The sequence below is a fragment of the Macaca fascicularis genome, chromosome 6 (assembly GCF_037993035.2).
Source record: "Macaca fascicularis isolate 582-1 chromosome 6, T2T-MFA8v1.1".
Lineage (NCBI taxonomy): Eukaryota > Metazoa > Chordata > Mammalia > Primates > Cercopithecidae > Macaca > Macaca fascicularis.
The window spans coordinates 95,259,449-95,278,980 of record NC_088380.1 but is presented as its reverse complement, the minus strand read 5'-3'; the positions used below and the strand labels follow the sequence as shown (position 1 = coordinate 95,278,980).

Genomic DNA, 19,532 nt, shown 5'->3' with positions numbered 1-19,532 from the left:
TAAGAGAAAGAATAAAAAGAAATTGCTGTGTTCTGAGTCATGTCCCTCCTGGTAAATAAAATTTATGGGAGGCCATTATTTTGGACTGAGGTCCCATAGTAGGAAACAATAGACCAAATCACATAATCAAGCTAAAACTTTAAGGAAGCAGATAAATCCCCAAACACACCAGTTTTTCTCGAAAACAAGAGGTTCACTCACAGCCATCACTTGGAAAAGACCCAGTCAACTTGAGTCACCCTAATAAGGAAGTCCCTTCTGCTTTAAACCTTATAAGAAAAGTAACCTGAAGTAACCTGATGTTAACCATTCTGCTTTTTTCTATATTTGTTTCCTTGTTCTCATATAAAAACTGCTGCAGTAAGCGCTGCTCATGCCACCGTACTCAAGCCTGGACAAGAGTGAGACCCTGTCTCAAAAAAAGCAAAAAACAAAAAAGTAACTGTTTTGCTAAACCCAGTAGAGCACTCACTATTTTATAGAATAAAATGCAGTCTGATTCTAGAATCCCAAATAAAAGCCAGTTTGATCTTTAAATTTGTTGTAATTTTGTCTTTTAACACTGTTAAAATTCATATATTGAAGCCTAAAAGCCACCCCTTCTCTCTCTCCTCACCACCCTGTGTATGCACAAAGAAGAGGTCATTTGAGCATCCACCTGCAAGCAAAGAGAAGAGGCTTCAGAATAAAACCTTCCTTGCTGGCACCCTGATCTTTCCAGTCTCCAGAACTGTGAGAAGTATATTTCCATTGCTTAAGCTACACAGTCTATGGTACTTTGTTATGGCAGCCCGAGCTGACTAAGACAAATACTATTTTGAGAAAGTGACTTATCACTGGGTGCGGTGGCTCACACCTGTAATCCCAGCACTTCGGGAGGTGGAGGCAGGCAGATGCTTGAGATCCCAGCCTGGCCAATATGGTGAAACCCCACCTCTACTAAAAATACAAAAAATTAGCTGGGCGTGGTGGTGTGTGCCTGTAGTCCTAGCTACTTGGGAGGTTGAGGCAGGATAGTTACTTGAGCCCAGGAGGCAGAGGTTGCAGTGAGCTGAGATTGTGTCACTGCACTCCAGCCTGGACAACAGAGCAAGACCCCATCTCAAAAAAAAAAAAAAAGGAAAGAAAAAGAAAAGAAAAAAGAAAATGACTTAGTGACTTACTTTTTATGAGCTGCTTGGGGAAGTTGATGGGAGATTGGTCACTAACTTCTATCAACAGCTAAGCTCATCAGCCTTATATCTGGACAGAACAAAATTTCTGTCTCAGCTAAATAATGCATTTCTGTATGGCAAAGGGATTGATCTATAATTTAAAGGGCAATAGTACCATGGTACATCCTCTCTGCCCCGTGACTGCTATGCTACTTTGTCAAGGAACTCTCTCTGAGGATGGGAGAAAAGGGTTCTTGCCTGGTTGTTTTGCATCACCTACCACTTTTCTGGCCAACTGATGATTGTAGGGCATTCATTTTATTTAGATTTCCTTTATTTCTTTCATCTCTCCTCTCATAATCAAAGAACATTAAGTGCTTGCTCGGGTGTTTTAGACTCTTGTCCAAGGATCTTGCCCAAGGTCACTGTATTAGTCTGGTTTCACACTGCTACAAAGAAATAGTTGAGACCGAGTAATTTATAAGGAAAAAAAGAGGTTTAATTGACTCGCAGTTTCACATGGCTGGGGGGGCCTCAGGAAACTTACAATCATGGCAGAAAGTGAAGGGGAAGCAAGCACCTTCTTCAGAAAGTGGAACAAAAGAGAAGAATGAAGGAGGAACTACCAAACACTTATAAAACCACCAGATCTCATGAGACTCACTCACTATCACCAGAACAGCATGGGGGCAACTGACTCCACCGTCCAATCACCTCCCTCCCTCAATACAAGGGGATTACAGGTCCCTTCCTTGACACGTGGGGATTACAAATCAAGATGAGATTTGGGTGGGGACACAGAGCCAAACTATACCAGTCACTGAACCACCACATTTGTGATGTACATTCCTAAAACTTTTCTTAGTTCTATGATCTGGACAAAGTACCTGTACTACCTCTTTGTGACCTGATCAATAGTTTAGTCAAGTTCAATAATACTGATACACAATACAAGCTTCGTTTACTGAGAAATTTTTTGCCTGGAAATGTGCTAAACCTTTTATAGGCATCATCTCATTTAATCCTGCTTTGTAAACAGGTGAAATGGTGATAATCTACATTATAGGCTTAGAGAAGCTAAGTATCAAGCCCAAGTTCACACTGTTGTAAGATGAACTTGGGTTTCGAACTGAAGTCTGACTGGTAAATGCCAAGGCAATATCAATATGGATATGCTAAGAATAATGAATCAGAATCAGGCACAGTTTTTAAAACATCAAATAATGTATGTAATTACTTAAAATTTTAAATTGTTATGCAATAATTTGATTTTTTTTTTTTTTTAAGGCTAGCACATTAAGTATACCTCCCATTACAACTAGTTCAAGTATATGAGATTCCATTTCTGGTCCATATTACTCATTTTGCTTTCCTGGGTTCTGATCATCTCTTGTATTTTCATGTTTCCTATTTGTATTTGTTTGGCAGCTTTTCTCTCCTTTACAAAATTGGGTAGTCATGCTTCTCCAGTAACCTTGGTGAGTCAGTTCAACCTCTAATTACTTCAGTCTCCTTCCCTGCAAGAAAAGCAGTCAAACTACACGAACTCTCTATTGTTTTGCATCATTTCACAAGCACACAGGGATAAGGAGGGAAATAATTCTCCCAATGAAGCAGAACCACCGGTAACAGCTGGCAAAACTTCTAAAGACTCAGTCTGTCTTGAAAAACAGCCTCAAATTGTCCCTAAATAATAATTACCCCACCTGTAGCAGGACTATCTCACTGACTAGCTGCACTTGATGACACAATACCTGCTATTAACTCTCAGCATGGATATAAACATTGCCATAATACTTTTTAAAACCAACAATGTATCATTTGCACATCAGGACAACAGAATGTTAGTTAAGGCATAGAAAACACAAAAGGAATGGCTACCCTGTTCTTTGGTGACTCCATATCTAATTATTACCAAATACGTCTCCAGTCTTTAGACAAATTTAATTATTATAAAGGTGGTTGGACAAATAGCAAAGATTTGCTTTTCATGAACAAAGGGCACATCAAAACCGAGTTTATCCTTCCCAGTTACCCAACATTCAAAGCTTCTACTGCAGCCACTTTCTAGTCATTTTAGACCCCAGAGCAGTGTGACGATTTCATGCATAAGTTTCAACACGTTTTATTAATCTATTCTTCTTGTGCTTCATTTAAAACATTGGAAACTATAAAAAGATCAGCGTGTTAATCCTCTGCCAGGAAACAGGGAAAAAAAGTTAAAAACCTAACAACAACACGAAAAAAGCAAGAGCGCTGGAATCTCAGCTTTGAGGAAACACATGGGATGAAAGCATCCGCCCAAGCTCTAACCATTTGTCACATGGGACACTTCCCCTCGGGGTGAATCCTGGATGTCCCCAGGATGGAGCGAGGAGGTCGTGCGTGCGGGCGAGTGTGTGACTGCAGGGGGCCTTGGCGGCGCGAGGAGGCGACGCCGCCCCCTCCCTCAGGCGCAGGGAGGGTCTTCCAGGAAGCGGCGGACCTCGGCTGACTCCGCGGCTGCGGGTCCCGGGCTGCGGCCGCCGAGGCCGGCACGTAGCGCCGAGCGTGACTCAGCGCTGACTCATCGGACTCGCTGCCAGTGGATTTCCCCAGTCAGCTGCTCGCGCTCCTCCTGTCGCCGGGAGCTCGCAGGACTTCGCAGATACCGCTGCCTCCTTAGTCTTTTCTGCACAGCAGAGCAGTCCTGTCGCTTTAAACAGAGCTAGCCAGCTTTCACTGCTTTTGAATCCCTACCGAGCGGGGCACTGCCGTGCTCTGTTTTCTTTGCCTGTAAGAGTGCAATAGTCCACTAATCAAATTCTTTCATCAAAAGGGTGTTGGGACAAATCCCTGACATCGTCCTTCCACTGTGACTTCGAGGTGACCTCCACCCAGGTTTCACTTCCGTTGTGCCCAGCTCTCGTCTTATTTTTGTCCCTCATTTTGTGAATTTATCCTCTCACCAGGCTTGATAACTAACGTTGGCGCAAACCCACAATTGTGGTGACGCAAATCAGGTTGAAACTTGGCATCGGCGTGTGCAGGCAGTGAGGGACTTACTGTAAAAACTGGGGCCTTCATAAAGGCGTTCTTATCTGCCATCCCACTTGCTGATTAGATACCATGCTCATTTTCTGTCAGCCACTCCCCTTTGAAAGTTCCTGAGAAAGATTTAGATGAAACCTGTATTCAGGAGCTGTCGTGCTCATTTGTTCTTCCCCAGAGTTCAATCTGCAACGCGGCAGTAGGGCACCATTTCTCCAACTTTACCATGGACCGCCTGCATCAAAAGCGCCGCGGTAAAAATGCAGATTCTTGAAGCTCACCTCAAATTACAGACTCGGAATGTTCTGGCGGGGTGGAGGCATGGAGGCACCTGTCTGAGGGCGGGGCCTAGAAATAATCCATCGTGTTAACCAACTACCTATCAGTGATTCTTAGGTATATTTAGGTTTGAAGACTACTAGCAAGAGGGGGAGGGTGTGAGACATTATACTGGGTAGACTCTAGGACTCCTTACAATATAGAACACTGTGTTCTAAAATTGATGTTTAAGTTTTGATGGAAGGAAAAAATATTTCCAAATTTGGTTTTATATATTATATTGTTTGCTTTAACTGTATATTAATATAGACAAATTTTCTTTCTTTTTTTTTTTTTTTTCTTTAAAGACACAGAGGGTCTTTCTGCGTTGCCCAGGCTGGCCTCGAAATCCTGGGCTCAAGGAACCCTTCCACCTCAGCCTCTCCAGTAGTTAGGACTACAAGCGTGCACCACCACTTGGCTCTTTCTTTTTCTCTTTCTTCCTTTTTTTTTTTTTAATTTACTTATTTTGAGACATGGTCTCTCTCGCCCAGGCTAAAGTGAAGCGGTGGGATCTCGGCTCACTTCAGCCTCACCCTCCCCAGGATCAGGTGATAGTCCCACCTCAGCCTCCTCAGTGGCTGTGGTTACAGGTGTGTGCCACCATGCCTGAATAATTTTTGTATTTTTTTAAGAGACAGGGTTTCACCATGTTGCCCAGGCTGGTCTCGAACTCCTGGGCTCAAAAGATCCACCTGCCTCTGCCTCCCAAGGTGCTGGGATTACAAGGGTACACCACCACACCTGGCCAGCTCTTTTTTTTTTTTTTTTTAATTATAACTTTGTTTATAAAATAAAATCAAGTTTCTATAAATTTTCTTTATTTCAGAGTAATATTTCTTCAATCTGACTTTGTGTCAGAATTACCCAAAGAGTTATACAAAAACTCTAATTCCTTGACCAGCCCTCAGGCTTGAAGACACTATCTCTGAAGGTAAAGCCCCCCAAATAGGCTTTTTTTTTTTTTTTTTTGTCGACATGGTCTTACCCTGCTGCTCAGGCTAAAGTGCAGTGGCGTGATCACTGCTTGCTGCAGCCCCAACCTCCCAGGGTTCAGGTGATCCTCCCACCTCAGCCTCCCAAGTAGCCAGGGCTACAGGCGCGTGCCACGCCTGGCTAATTTTTGTATTTCTTATAGAAATGGGGTTTTTCCAGGTTCCCCAGGCTGGTCTCAAATTTCTGAGCTCAAGTGATCCGCCCACCTAGGCCTCTCAAAGTACTGGAATTACAGGCATGAGCCACGACACTCAGCCAAAAATAGGCATTTTGAAATGCTTTCAAAGTTAGTCTTTGAACTTTTTCAAAGTCACCACTATTCCCAAGTAGTAACATCAGTAACTCCAGGGTAGTTGGCCTATATTGTTCCATTGTGGTGCTCATTCATCTCTCCGTCTGCAGTGTTTCATTTTGAAATCACCATTTTAAAAATAAAATTATGCTAAAAAGGAATCTGATGAGATAAAAGGAAAAAGATAAAAATTTAAAGTGACCACATAAAATATCAGCTCACTATTATATTCATAAATTCACTTATTTAGAAAACAAGGTTGAAATATTTGTATTCTAAATCTTTTGTGTAGGTGGGGAGAGCGGGTTGATTGGACAATAATCTTCAAGTCTATTTTGAAATTTTTAGATCAGGTGTGGTGGCTCATGTCCGCAATCCCAACACTTTGCAAGGCCAAGGTGGGAGGCAGGATTGCTTGAGCCCAGGTATTCAAGACCAGCCTGGGCAACATAGCAAGACACTGTCTCTAAAAGAAAGAAAAAAAAGTAATTGTTTTCCCCTTGGATATTTTGTTTACTTCTTTTCTTTTCCTTCCCTCCCTCTCCTCCTCCCCTCCTCCTCCTCCTCTTCTTCCTCCTCCTCCTCCTTCTTCTTTCTTCTTTAGGGGAGAGGCACAAGACACAAGTTCCATGAATACTTATTTTCTTTTCATTTCACTGGGTTTTTCCATTCAATCTCTGTTAGCATTGTGGCAAAAAGCCAAAAAGCCTAGCTCTGAAACATGCCTTACAAAGACATCTCCTTGCTGACCTTTTTTTTTTTCACTCTGTTGCCCAGGCTGGAGTGCAGTTGTGTGATTTCAGCTCACTGTAACCTCCACCTCCCAGGTTTAAGTGATTGTCTTGTCTCAGCCTCCAGAGTAACTGGAATTACAGGCGCACACGCCACCATGCCCAGCTAATTTTTATATATTTACTTCTTTATTTTTGAGATGGAGTCTCGCTTTGTTGCCCAGGCAGGAGTGCAGTGGTGTGATCTCGGCTCACCACAACCTCTGCCTCCTGGATTCAAGAGATTCTCTTCCCTCAACCTCCTGAGTAGCTGGGACTACAGGCACACACCACCAAGCCCTGCTAATTTTTGTCTTTTTAGTAGAGACAGGGTTTCACTATGTTGGCCAGGCTGGTATTGAACTCCTGACCTCGTGATCTGCCCACCTCAGCTTCCCAAAGTGCTGGGATTACAGGCATAAGCCACCATGCCCGGCCAACGCCCAGCTAATTTTTAGAATTTAATCTAGTTTTATTTATTTATTTATTTATTTATTTATTTATTTATTTATTTTGACAGAGTCTCACTCTGTCACCCAGGCTGGAGTGCAGTGGTACGATCTCAGCTCACTGCAACCTCTGCCTTCCTTCCCGGATTCAAGTGATTCTCCTGCCTCAGCCTCCCAAGTAGCTGGGATGCCCAGCTAGTTTTTGTATTTTTAGTAGAGTAAGGATTTCATCATGTTCACCAGACTTGTCTCAAACTCCTGACCTCAAGTGATCCACCCGCCTTGGCCTCCCAAAGTGCTGGGATTATAGGCGTGAGCTCCCACACTGGGCCTGGCTTTTTTATAGCCTTGATTCTCCAAGCCTGGTCCTTGGTCCAGCCGCATGGGCATCACTGGGGAACAGACTCTCAGACCCCATCCATAACTACTGAATCAGCATCTGCATGTTAGCAAGATCCCCCAGGTGATGTGTGTGAAAATTCAGGAACCACTGTCTTACAGTAATTGTAAGAGTTACAATCTAAGGCTGGTGGAGGAGGAAAAAAGAAATAAGTCTGGTTGTGGAGGGGACATGTATTACTTTCCTAGGGCTGATATAACAAAATACCCCACAAACTGGGTGATTAAAACAATAGAAATGTATTCTCTCACAGTTCTGGAAACCAGAAGTCCAAAGTGAAGGAGTCGGCAGAGCCATGTTCCTTCTGAAACTCTGGGTAGAATCCTTCTTTGTATCTTCCTAGCTTCCAGAGGTGACCATGGATACTTGCAGTTCCTGGGTTTGTAGCTGTATTACTTCAGTCTTTGCTCCTGTGGTCACATGGCATTTTCCCTGAGTGTCTGTCTTTTATGTTGTCTTCTTATGTTGGATTAGGGCCCAGTGAATACGTTGTAAATTGATTATATCTGCAAAGGTTCTATTTTCAAATAAGGTCACCTGAACAGGTACTGGGGTATAGGATTTCAATAAATTATTTTGGGGGACCCAATTTATCCCATAATAGGGAGATGTGGAGATTTTATTATCAATAAGTGGAAATGCATTATGTGAAAAAAAAAACTTAAAAAATAAGCATTATTTTAAAATAACCTGATCGTATTTTATTTTTAAATTTTATTTATTTATTTATTTTTGAGACAGAGTCTCACTCTGTTGCCCAGGCTGGAGTGCAGTGGCACTATCTCGACTCACTGCAACCTCTGCCTCCTGAGTTCCAGTGATTCTCCTGCTTCACCTTCCCAGATAGCTGGGATTACAGGTGCATGCCACCGTGCCTGGCTAATTTTTTTTTTCTTTTTTTGTATTTTTAGTAAAGACGGGATTTCACCATGTTTGCCAGGCTGATCTCGAACTCCTGACCTCAAGTGATCCATCTGCTTCAGCCTCCCAAAGTGCCGGGATTACAGGTGTGATCCACTGTGCCTGGCCTCAAGGGCAATTTAGCATCTCTTATAACATGATGCTGAGTTGAAAGAAAGAACTCAGTAGTTATTAATAATAATAGTCAAAGCTATGGCATACCTCTGGACAAACATACAAAATCGCACATGTTTAAATATGTATGGTACAAGGCAAGACAAACTTCTACCACAAAGGATTAGTTTGACCATAGAAAGTAAGCTCTAAAAAAAAAGGGAAAAAGCCGGGCATGGTGGCTCATGCCTGTAATCCCAGCTACTCGGGAGGCTGAGGCAGGGGGAATTGCTTGAACCCAGGAGGTGGAGTTTGCAGTGAGCTGAGATTGCGCCACTGCACTCCAGCCTGAGTGACAGAGCAAGACTCTTTCTCAAGAAAAAGAAGAAAAAGTGAAAAAAATAATTATAGCTAAAATTATAATCACATTAACAGGTAAACTAAAAATATCGTAGGACCAGGGCAAGAAAGAGAAAGGAATCCTTATAATCCCGGGAAAGGATAAGAGTAGGACCAGAGGGGCAGCTTCAAGGTAATAATGTATTTTTAAAAGCCCTTTACAGTTTGTAGTAGGAATCTCTTTTTGTCTGCCCTGCATTAATTCTCCCTCTTTCCTTTGAGAAGCCTCAAGTCATCCTGGCCAACATTTCTATGTAGGACTCTCAGCCACAGTGCTTGCCTTCTTGTCCCTTCCCCCAAGGTTGAAACACAGGGCTATTTATGTCCTAGGCATCTAAATATGGAGTATAGTCTCAAAAATGAAGAAGGTGTTTGAAGCTGAGTCATTTTAGTGGTAGTGATCAGAGACACAAACCAGATATTTTGTTTGTTTTACCACTGAGAATCTGAGAGCAACCCTAATTGCTATCCTCCACAAGTCCCCGTTGTTTTTTTGTTTTGGTTCTTTTTTTTTTAGACAGAGTCTTACTCTGTCACCCAGGGTAGAGTGACAACCTCTGCCTCTAGGGTTCGAGTGATTCTCCTGCCTCAGCCTCCCAAGTAGCTGAGACTACAGGTGCCCGCCACCATGCCCGGTTAAGTTTTGTATTTTTAGAAGAGATGGGGTTTCACCATGTTTGCCAGGCTGGTCTCGAACTCCTGAGATCCGATGATCTGCCCACCTAGTCTCCATTGTTTAGCTATTTTCTTTTGTTTGAAATGCTACCTAGTATCTTTCCAAATGTTATTTTATTTAAAAAATTAAGTGTCAATGTTTAATTTGTATATTGTTATTTTTAGTTAGTTATAATTTATTTTAAATTATTTTTAATGGGCCCAGAGCTAGCCTCAGTTCATTTCTGTTGCTTACAAAGAAACCTAAGCAACAAAGATACTGGTGGAGAGAATACATACTGCTCCCACACTAAGACACCTGAAATAGTAGTCTGCATTCATGATAAATAAAATACGCACTCTTGAAATATAATGAAGCTCTTTTCAGTTTGTTTCAATGGATTTTACCATTATTGTCCTATATATTTTTTACATGTATTTACTTATTTATTTATTTTAGAGATGGAGGGTCTCACTATGTTGCCCAGGCTGGAGTGCAGTGGCTATTCACAGGTGCAATTATGGCACATTACAGCCTTGAACTTCTGCACACAAGCTAGCCTCCTGCCTCAGCCTCTTTAGTAGCTGGAACTACAGACATGCACCACTGCATCCAGCTAGCCCTATATTTCAAGTTGAGTCATTTTTCCTTTCTAACTACCCAAATTGCCAGTGGGTGAAAATGAGAGACTCTCTATTATCATGCTACAGAAAGACAACAATAATCTTTTAAACCTTTTATTTCTTTTTTTGAGATAGGGTCTTGCTCTGTTGCCAAGGCTGAAGTGCAATGGCACAAACATGGCTAACCACAGGCTTGACCTCCTGGGCTCAAGCAATCCTCCTGTCTTAGCCTCCCAAATAGCTGGAACCACAGGGGCACACCGCCAAGCCCAGCTAATTTTATTTACTTTTTTTTTTTTTTTAAAAGATGGAGTCTCCCAGGATGGAGTGCAGTGGCTCAATCTTGGCTCAATGTAACCTTCACCTCCTGGGTTCAAGCGATTCTCCCACCTCAACCTCCTGAGTAGCTGGGATTTCAGGTGCATGCCACCACACCTGGCTAATTTTTGTATTTTTAGTAGAGACGGGGTTTCCCCATGTTGGCTAGGCTGGCCTCGAACTCCTGACCTCACGTGATCCGCCTGCCTCGGCCTCCCAAAGTGCTGGAATTACAGGCGTGAGCCACTTCACCTGGCCTATTTACTTATTCTTTTGTAAATATGGGGACTTATCATGTTGCCCAGGCTGGTCTTGAACTCCTGGGCTCAAGCGATCTTCTCGACTAGGCCTCCTCGAATGCTGGGATTACAGGCATGAGTTACTGCACCTAGCCCCAATAATCTTCTTTATATTGTCTCCAAATGGTTTTCATGATAATTGCAATATTAAGATTAATAAAAGGTGCTCCAAACTTCCTCATTAGAGCTAGTTTACTAAGGGTCTAATTGGCATAATAGAAACAGAGTCATTGTTTTGCCAGGCTAAATGCGATCTTTTTTCTGCAAGCCAAGAAATAATTTTAGCCTAAAGCTTTCATATTGACTAACGCTAATTGTGTGTGCTTTGAGTTCTCCTGATAAAATTTAGCATTTATTTATTTATTATTCAGTCTCTGTAGAGATGGTCAAAATTTGCCAATGCTGGAGTCCAGGCTCAATGGCTCATACCTGTAGTCCTAGCACTTTGGGAGGCCAAAGTGGGAGGATCGCTTGAGCCCAGGAGTTCGTGACCAGCCTGGGCTACATGGTAAACCCAATCTCTACAAAAAATATGAAAATTATTCGGGCGTGGTGTTAGGTGCTTGTAGTCCCAGCTACTTGGGAGGCTGAGGTGGGAGGATCACCTGAGCCTGGTAGGTTGAGGCTGTGGTGAGCTGTGATTGTACCACTGCACTCCAGCCTGGGTGACAGAGTGAGACCATTTCTTAAACAAACAAACAAAAAATTGCCAGTGCTGACTATATTGCAGGTCATTACAGTGAAGTATTGGGAACAGTTTTCAATTAATAATAATCGCACCTTGGATAAACTGCATTGGCTACCATACTTCCACTGCTCAAAGCTTTCTGATAGAATTGAATTTGACCAAGGTATATCAGCTTCTCAGAATCCTTACTGCTTGCTCTTATAAGTCTCCCTCTCTTGACATGCTTGCATCAATGGCTGCATGGTGGATATGGTTTCATTTCACTGGAGTGTAGGGGGCATATCAGGAAAGTAAATCCAAAATGGTAACTGATTTTGAGATTACAGGGAATCATTAATGCCATGATAAGGACTCCACACTTAAACAGAATGCGTTAATGGATTTTGACCAAAGTCAAAACCACAAACTGTTTCTCCTCTGCCACAACAATCAACACTTCTGAGTGAGTGTGGGGGAGGGGTTTGCCCACACAACAAGCAAGCAATCATTTCTGCAGTGGATACCAGCTGGGTGTCCTCTAATTCAATTCTGACACTATCTACTTGAAGATAGTGTCAGATCCCACAGGCTGAGACCTACATCCCCAAAACTGCCCCTCTCCCCACTTCCGTTGCCAGTCACAAGCCGCAGCTTGTTCTACCTGTGTTTCTGATCAGCCAGCTATAAACTGGGGATCCTACAGCCTCCTCCTGGGTTTATCTATTTGCTAAAGCAGGCTAGAGAACTAGGGGAAACATTTATGTTGTTTACTGGCTTATGATGAGGGATATTACAAAGGATACAGATGAAGAGATGCATAGGGAAAGGCCTGGGGCAATGGGAGCAGAGCTTCCACGCCCACCCTGAGCACACCACCCTGTAGAACATCTGCATGTTCAGCTATCCAGAAACTCTGTGAATCCTTCTCTTGGGTCTTTTGTGGAGACTACATTGGATTGGCATGATTGCTAACTATGTGGAAATGTGATTGGACACCAAAGCATGATCTCATGGTAATGGGCTGAGAGGGAAAACTCAGCAAGGCCTGTCTGTTTAGATTTTTCTTGACCTTTCTGTGCAGCATTTTTTCCTCCAGGGTATGGGGCATGAATTCTTCTGAAAGGCAGGGGAAGATTAGGGTCCTTCCTTGGGGACAAAAAGGAGCAGGTGAAAGAAGGCAGGAGAAGGCCGGGAGCGGTAGCTCGTGCCTGGAATCCCCGCACTTTGGGAGGCCAAGACGAGTGGATCACCTGAGCCCATGAGTTTGAGACCAGCCTGGCCAACATGGTGAAACCCTGTCTCTATTAAAAATACAAAAAAATTAGCTGGGCATGATGGTACATGCCTGTAGTCTCATCTACTCGGAAGGCTGAGGCAGGAGAATCGCTTGAACCTGGGAGGCGGAATTGCGGTAAGCTGAGATCGCACCACTGCTTTTCAGCCTGGGTGATAGAGTGAGACGCTTCCTCAAAAAAAAAAAAAAAAAAAAAAAGAAGGGCAGGAGAAGATGAAAGAAAAAGATTCTGCTTTCTGAGGCTTGCTTCTGAGGCCTTAAGTGCCTCAACATTATAACAAAATATTATAACGAAAGCTATGAGAGTTATGAGCCGGGAACTGTGGATTAAGATCGATATATAATTGCATGTCCTTTTCTGCAATCTATTATTTTTCCTAGCATTTCTAATTTAAAAAAATTTTTTTATCGACCGTAATTTCTTCCAAAGTTCTCCAACATACTACTTGGTCTATGGAAACTTTTCTTTCTAGGAGACCTCCAGCCTCTGGTATCCCTCTGGCCTCTTTGAACTGATTGCTTTCTAGCCCTGTTGAACAGCTATTACTTTGAGACTTCTGTACATTCAATATTAGGCTGGAGCCACTGTCTTCTAGATCCCATATCTTCATTCCTTGACTTATTCCCTCTACTCTCAAGTATCTTTAAAGAGAAAATGCCTAAAAGATAAACTTACTAATGCCTACATATCTAAATATGTTTTTTTGTTGTTACATTTAATTGATTATTTATTTATTTATTTTGAGACGAACTTTTACTCTTGTTGTCCAGACTGGAGTGCAATGGAGTAATCTTGTCTCACCACAACCTCCGCCTCCCAGGTTCAAATGATTCTCCTGCCTCAGCCTCCCAGGTAGCTGGGATTACAGCCATGTGCCACGATGCCCGGCTAATTTTGTATTTTTAGTAGAGACGGGGTTTCTCCATGTTGGTTAGGCTGGTCTTGAACTCCTGACCTTAGGTGATCCACCCACCTCGGCCTCCCAAAATACTGGCATTACAGACATAAGCCACTGCAACTGGCCCATTTAATTGATTTTTAAGCTATCTAGAATTCTTGATTGAAATCATTTTCCTTCAAAAACCGACAACATTGCTTCATTGTCTTAACAGTATTGCAGATGAGAAGTCAGATGAAAGCTTGAATTTTAATTCTTTATTTTTTCCATTCTAACCTTTGAATTTCTTCTCTTTCTTCTTCTTCTTTTTTTTCTCTTGTTTTCAAAGAGGGGATCTGGCTGTGTTGCCCAGTCTGGTCTTGAACTCCTGGGCTCAAACAATCCTCCCATCTTGGCCTCCCAAAATGTTGAGATTACAGGCATGAGCCACTGCACCCAGCCTTCTTTATCCTTTTCTTTTCTTTTTTTTTTTTTTTAAGTGAAAGCAAGTTTATTAGGAAAGTAAAGGAATAAAAGAATGGCTACTGCGTAGACAGAGCAGCCTATTCTTTATTTTTAGTTTAGCTATTCCTAGCTTTCTGTAATTTTAGGGTATTGTTTTCACTACAGCGTATTCCATTTATTCTGCTCACCATTTAGCAGAAACTTTCAGTTGGAAAATTCATGGTTCTTCAATAGAATTTCTCTGATAAACTTATTAGCGCTTTATCAGAGAAAAAGATGAAGAAATAGGTGTGTAAATACATTTTCAGGCTGTAAAGCTAGGATTTATAGGCACAAGCTAAACAATCTATCCACTTTTAACAATTTGTGAAGATAATTAAAAGACACACATAGAGCATTCCAAAACTAAATGTAGCAATCTACTGGTGAAAAATTCCTAGTTTTCTTTCAATCAAGTGTCCTACTTCCTTAAATGTAAAAGAGCAAATTTCAAGTATACATCCCATTCTTATTCACTACATCTAAACACAGGTGAAAACAAAACAAAACAAAACAACAAACTCCCTGCAACAATGGTATGTACAACTCTTCATAAGGCTTATATCCTTACTAAAATATTGTAGCTCATGCAGTTCACTTTCTATTAATAGAACAGCCTGATGACTCATTTTGCACATTTAGAGTGTAATGAGGATTTCCAGATCTGCAATACCTGTGATGACCATAAATACCTCCTTCAAATTAAAGCACATTTTAAAAAATAGTTCTTTGAAATATTATTTTGAAAAAGATAAGATGATTTATGTACAGTAATTTTTATGCATTTTAGTGCATAGTTTTGTAAGCTTTGACAAATGCATACAGTCATGTAACCACCACCACAATCAAAACACCAAGTAGTTCCTTCACTCCTCGAAGTACCTCCTACCTCCCCCCACCTCGCATCCTTTTGAAATCAAACCCAACCCTGCCCTGCAGCCCCTGGAAATCACCCATTTGTTTGTTTGTTTGTTTTCTATATAATGTTGCCTCTTCCAGAATGCCATGTAAATATTATCAAAGGGTATGCAGACTTTTGAATTTGGTCTTTTTTCATTTAGCATAATGAATTTGAGATTTATCAGTTTTCCTCAGTATACCGGTAGTCTGTTCCTTTTTATTGCTGATAGTATTCCATCTTATAGATATGCCAGAGTCAGCTTACCCAAATATTGATATTTAACCATTTATCAAGACCTTATTTTATAGACGAGGTTAGTTTCATGACTTTTGAAATTATATATATATTTTTTTTTTCTTGAGATGGAGTCTCACTCTGTTGCCCAGGCCAGAAAGCAGTGGCACTATCTCGGCTCACTGCAACCTCCACCTCCGGGGTTCAAGTGATTATCCTGCTTCAGCCTCCCAAGTAGCTGAGATTATAGGTGTGCGCCACGACGCTTGGCTAATTTTTGTATTTTAAGTAGAGATGGGGTTTCACCATGTTGGCAAGGCTGGTCTCTAACTCCTGACCTCAAGTGATCCACGTGCCTGCATCTCCCCAAGTGCTGGGATTACAGGTATGAGCCACCACCCCCGGCCTATGCATTTATTAAGAAGGAAAAAAGGAGCCAGGCGTGGTGGCTCACGCCTGTAATCCCAGCACTTTGGGAGGCCAACGTGGGTAGATCACGAGGTCAGGAGTTCAAGACCAGCCTGGCTAACATGGAGAAACCTCGTCTTTACTAAAAATACAAAAAAATTATCAGGGCGTGGCGGTGGGCGCCTGTAATCCCAGCTACTCAGGAGGCTGAGGCAGGAGAATCGCTTGAACCCGGGAGGCAGAGGTTGCAGTGAGCCGAGATCGCGCCATTGTGCTCCAGCCTGGGTGACAGAGCGAGACTTTGTCTCAAAAAAAAGAAGGAAGAAAGGTGCATTCTCATAATGCCTTAAATTCGTTAGTTACTTGGGATTTATTTGACTATGTATTAGATATAACTGTTTCAAAAGATATGTTTTTTCATATACTGCAGAAAACAATAGATATTTGTTCAACTCTCTAATTGTATTAGAGTGTGCATTTGAAATGTGTATTGTGATTCAAAAGTTTTCTCTACCTAGAAGGGGAGTACAACACATGGGATTATTATTGCTGATGACACCGGATGATATTTTGCCTAAACTCCTGAGGTAAGTGCTCTATGAAGACCCCATTCAACCCAGACCTTTGAAATGGCTTACTTCCCATTTAAACCCTATTAATCTTTTACCTCATGGAGGCAACAGGTGGTTTAGAAAAGAGCCAATAGAAAGATAATTTTTGGGCCGGGCGCGGTGGCTCAAGCCTGTAATCCCAGCACTTTGGGAGGCCGAGACGGGCGGATCACAAGGTCAGGAGATCGAGACCATCCTGGCTAACACGGTGAAACCCCGTCTCTACTAAAAAATACAAAAACCTAGCCGGGCGAGGTGGCGGGCGTCTGTAGTCCCAGCTACTCGGGAGGCTGAGGCAGGAGAATGGCGTGAACCCGGGAGGCGGAGCTTGCAGTGAGCTGAGATCCGGCCACTGCACTCCAGTCTGGGCGACAAAGCGAGACTCTGTCTCAACAACAACAATATTTTAGTAAGGATATAAGCCTTATGAAGAGTTGTACATACCATTGTTGCAGGGAGTTTGTTGTTTTGTTTTGTTTTGTTTTCACCTGTGTTTAGATGTAGTGAATAAGAATGGGATGTATACTTGAAATTTGCTCTTTTACATTTAAGGAAGTAGGACACTTGATTGAAAGAAAACTAGGAATTTTTCACCAGTAGATTGCTACATTTAGTTTTGGAATGCTCTATGTGTGTCTTTTAATTATCTTCACAAATTGTTAAAAGTGGATAGATTGTTTAGCTTGTGCCTATAAATCCTAGCTTTACAGCCTGAAAATGTATTTACACACCTATTTCTTCATCTTTTTCTCTGATAAAGCGCTAATAAGTTTATCAGAGAAATTCTATTGAATGAAATTCTATTGACATGACTATCCTGTCCTTCAGGATCAGTGCCAATGGAAAAAAGTGACCTGAAATACAGATCTCAGGCCTGACATGATGAAAATCTAATGCCACAGCTGTTGTCTCTCAGAACTGTCACTCATCATGTTTTAATTTCACAGTTTTGATTTAATCTTTTCTAAATACAGCACTGGATAAATACAGAACAAGATAACAAGAGTTCCCAGCAAAGGAGCCAGGTTGGTATTCATACTATCCTCTTTTAACCTCCTCCCCAGCCCTTCAGGTTTTATTTTCTGTGGTGATTGCATCTCCAGCACCACAACTTTTTGTATTCGTGAGGGACAGGGCTTCTTTACTAGCTCTTGAGCCTAACAAGAATCCTAGTGGTTTGATTTCAGTGTGATTTATTTATCTTTCTTATCAGGCTAACCAGAATGCTTTTATCAGCCATGTTAATTTGTAACACACAGTGGAATTAGGTTTGCAGGTAAAAAAAAAAAAAAGAAAAGAAATTTTTCAGTGATGTACCCCTAAGAGCCCCTCTTTTCTAAGCTCTATAATGAAAAAAGTAAGTTAAATAAACCAACAAATAAAAGGAATGAGTAATACTTGAGAGCTGAGTCTCGAAAGATGATTAGCTGTTGGCCCACCTTTATAAGGTTTTGGTGAAATTCCTTATCATACATTTTTCTATAAATTAAGTAGCCATTCTCAAAGTTTGTATTGCAGAATAAATCACAGTGAATTGAAAGGAAATAATTATGTATTAAAAACTATAATTGGCAAGCATTATGCTATAGAGATTTTATATATTTCATTTTATGTTATCTCAATAACTGTGAAATATTAATTACAAAGCCACATTTAAAGAACTACATTGAGTTATAATTTACATACAATAAAATGCACCCATTCTAAGCATACAATCTTGATGAACGTGTATGCTTGAGTAAACCACTACTACAAGATATGGAGCATCCTCCCCGTCACCCACAGGCCTCCCTAATGTCTCTTTTCAGTCGATTCTGCCTCCACCCTCAGCCCCAAGCAACTGATCTGCTTTCTATCATGACAGATTGCTTTTGCCTTTTTCAGATTATTCTGTAAACAGTGTGTACTCTTTTTGGCCTGGCTTTCTTACTTAGCATAAACTTTTTGAGAGTCATCAATGTTGTTGCATGCATCTGTAACTTGTGTTTTTTGTTTTTCCGCTACTGATTACTGAGTTTTATTTCATTTTATGAATACTCCACAATTAGTTTATCCATTTGCCTGTTGATGAACATTTGGATTGTATCCACTTTAGGGCTATTTTGAGTAAAGCTGCTATGGACATTTGTACGTAAATCTTTATGTAGTATTCATTTCTCTTGGGCAAATATCTAGGAGAAAATGCCTGGGCTGTATGATTAAGTATATAATTTTAGTCATTTTAGTGGGTTTGTAGAGGTATATCATTGTGATTTTAACTTGCAGCTTCCCGAAGACTAAGGATAAGATTAAGGACATTGAACAATTTAATTTATCACTATTTCATATGTTTTGATGCTGTTGTGAATGTAGTTGTTTCTTTAATTTCATATCCAAGGGATCTTGGTTAGTATCTAAAATACAATTTATTCTTTAATATTGACTTTATTTCCTATAATTTTGCTAAATTCACTTATTTGTCTCAGTAGTTTATTTGGAATTCCTTAAACTTTTCTATATGCACAATCATATTGTTGATGGGTAAATACAGTTTTACTTCCTCCTTTCCAATCTTGCTTTGTATTTTTTTCTTGCCTTATTGTAATGACTAGGATTTCCAGTACTTTGTTGAATATATATGATAAATGCAGACTATCCCTTCATCTTTGGAGGAGAAATACTCAATATTTCAATGTGATGTATGATGTTACCTCTAGGTTTTCCACAGTTGCCCTTTATCAGATTGAGGATGCTCTTTTCTGTCCTATTTGTTAAGAGTTTTGCCACGAAGGGTATTGAAATTTGCCAGATACCTTTTCTGTATCTACTGAAATGATTATATATTTTTCTCTTATTTATTCTATTAATATGGTGAATTACATCGACTGATTTTTTTCTTTTTTTGACAGAGTCTCATTCCAAGTAGCTAGGATTATAGGTGTGTGCCACCACATCTGGCTAATTTTTGTATTTTTAGTAGAGATGGGGTTTCACCATGTTGACCAGGCTGGTCTTGAACTCCTGACCTCAGGTGATTTACCCACCTTGGCCTCCCAAAGTGCTGGGATTACAAACATGAGCCACCGTGTCTGGCCATATCAACTGATTTTAAATGTCAAATCAAGTTTGAAATCCTGCAATTACAAATACATAGTCATGGTCATGACATATTAATCCTCTTTATGTATTGCAGGATTGATTTTCTAATAGTTTAAAGATTTTTTTCCATTTGTCTATGTTCAGGAGAGATTAATCTATAGTTTTCTTTCTCATGATGTCTTCAACTGATTTTGGTATTGACATAACAGTGGTCTTGTAAAATAAGTCAAAAACAGAAGT

General features: G+C 41.0%; 1 non-coding gene across 1 annotated transcript; it reads right to left on the bottom strand.

Moving 5' to 3' along the window:
- Positions 1–11,401: 11,401 nt before the first annotated feature.
- On the bottom strand, positions 11,402–11,542 carry LOC123574334 (U4 spliceosomal RNA). The gene has a single exon (XR_006699203.2). It is a non-coding gene; the product is annotated as a U4 spliceosomal RNA (small nuclear RNA).
- Positions 11,543–19,532: the final 7,990 nt, after the last annotated feature.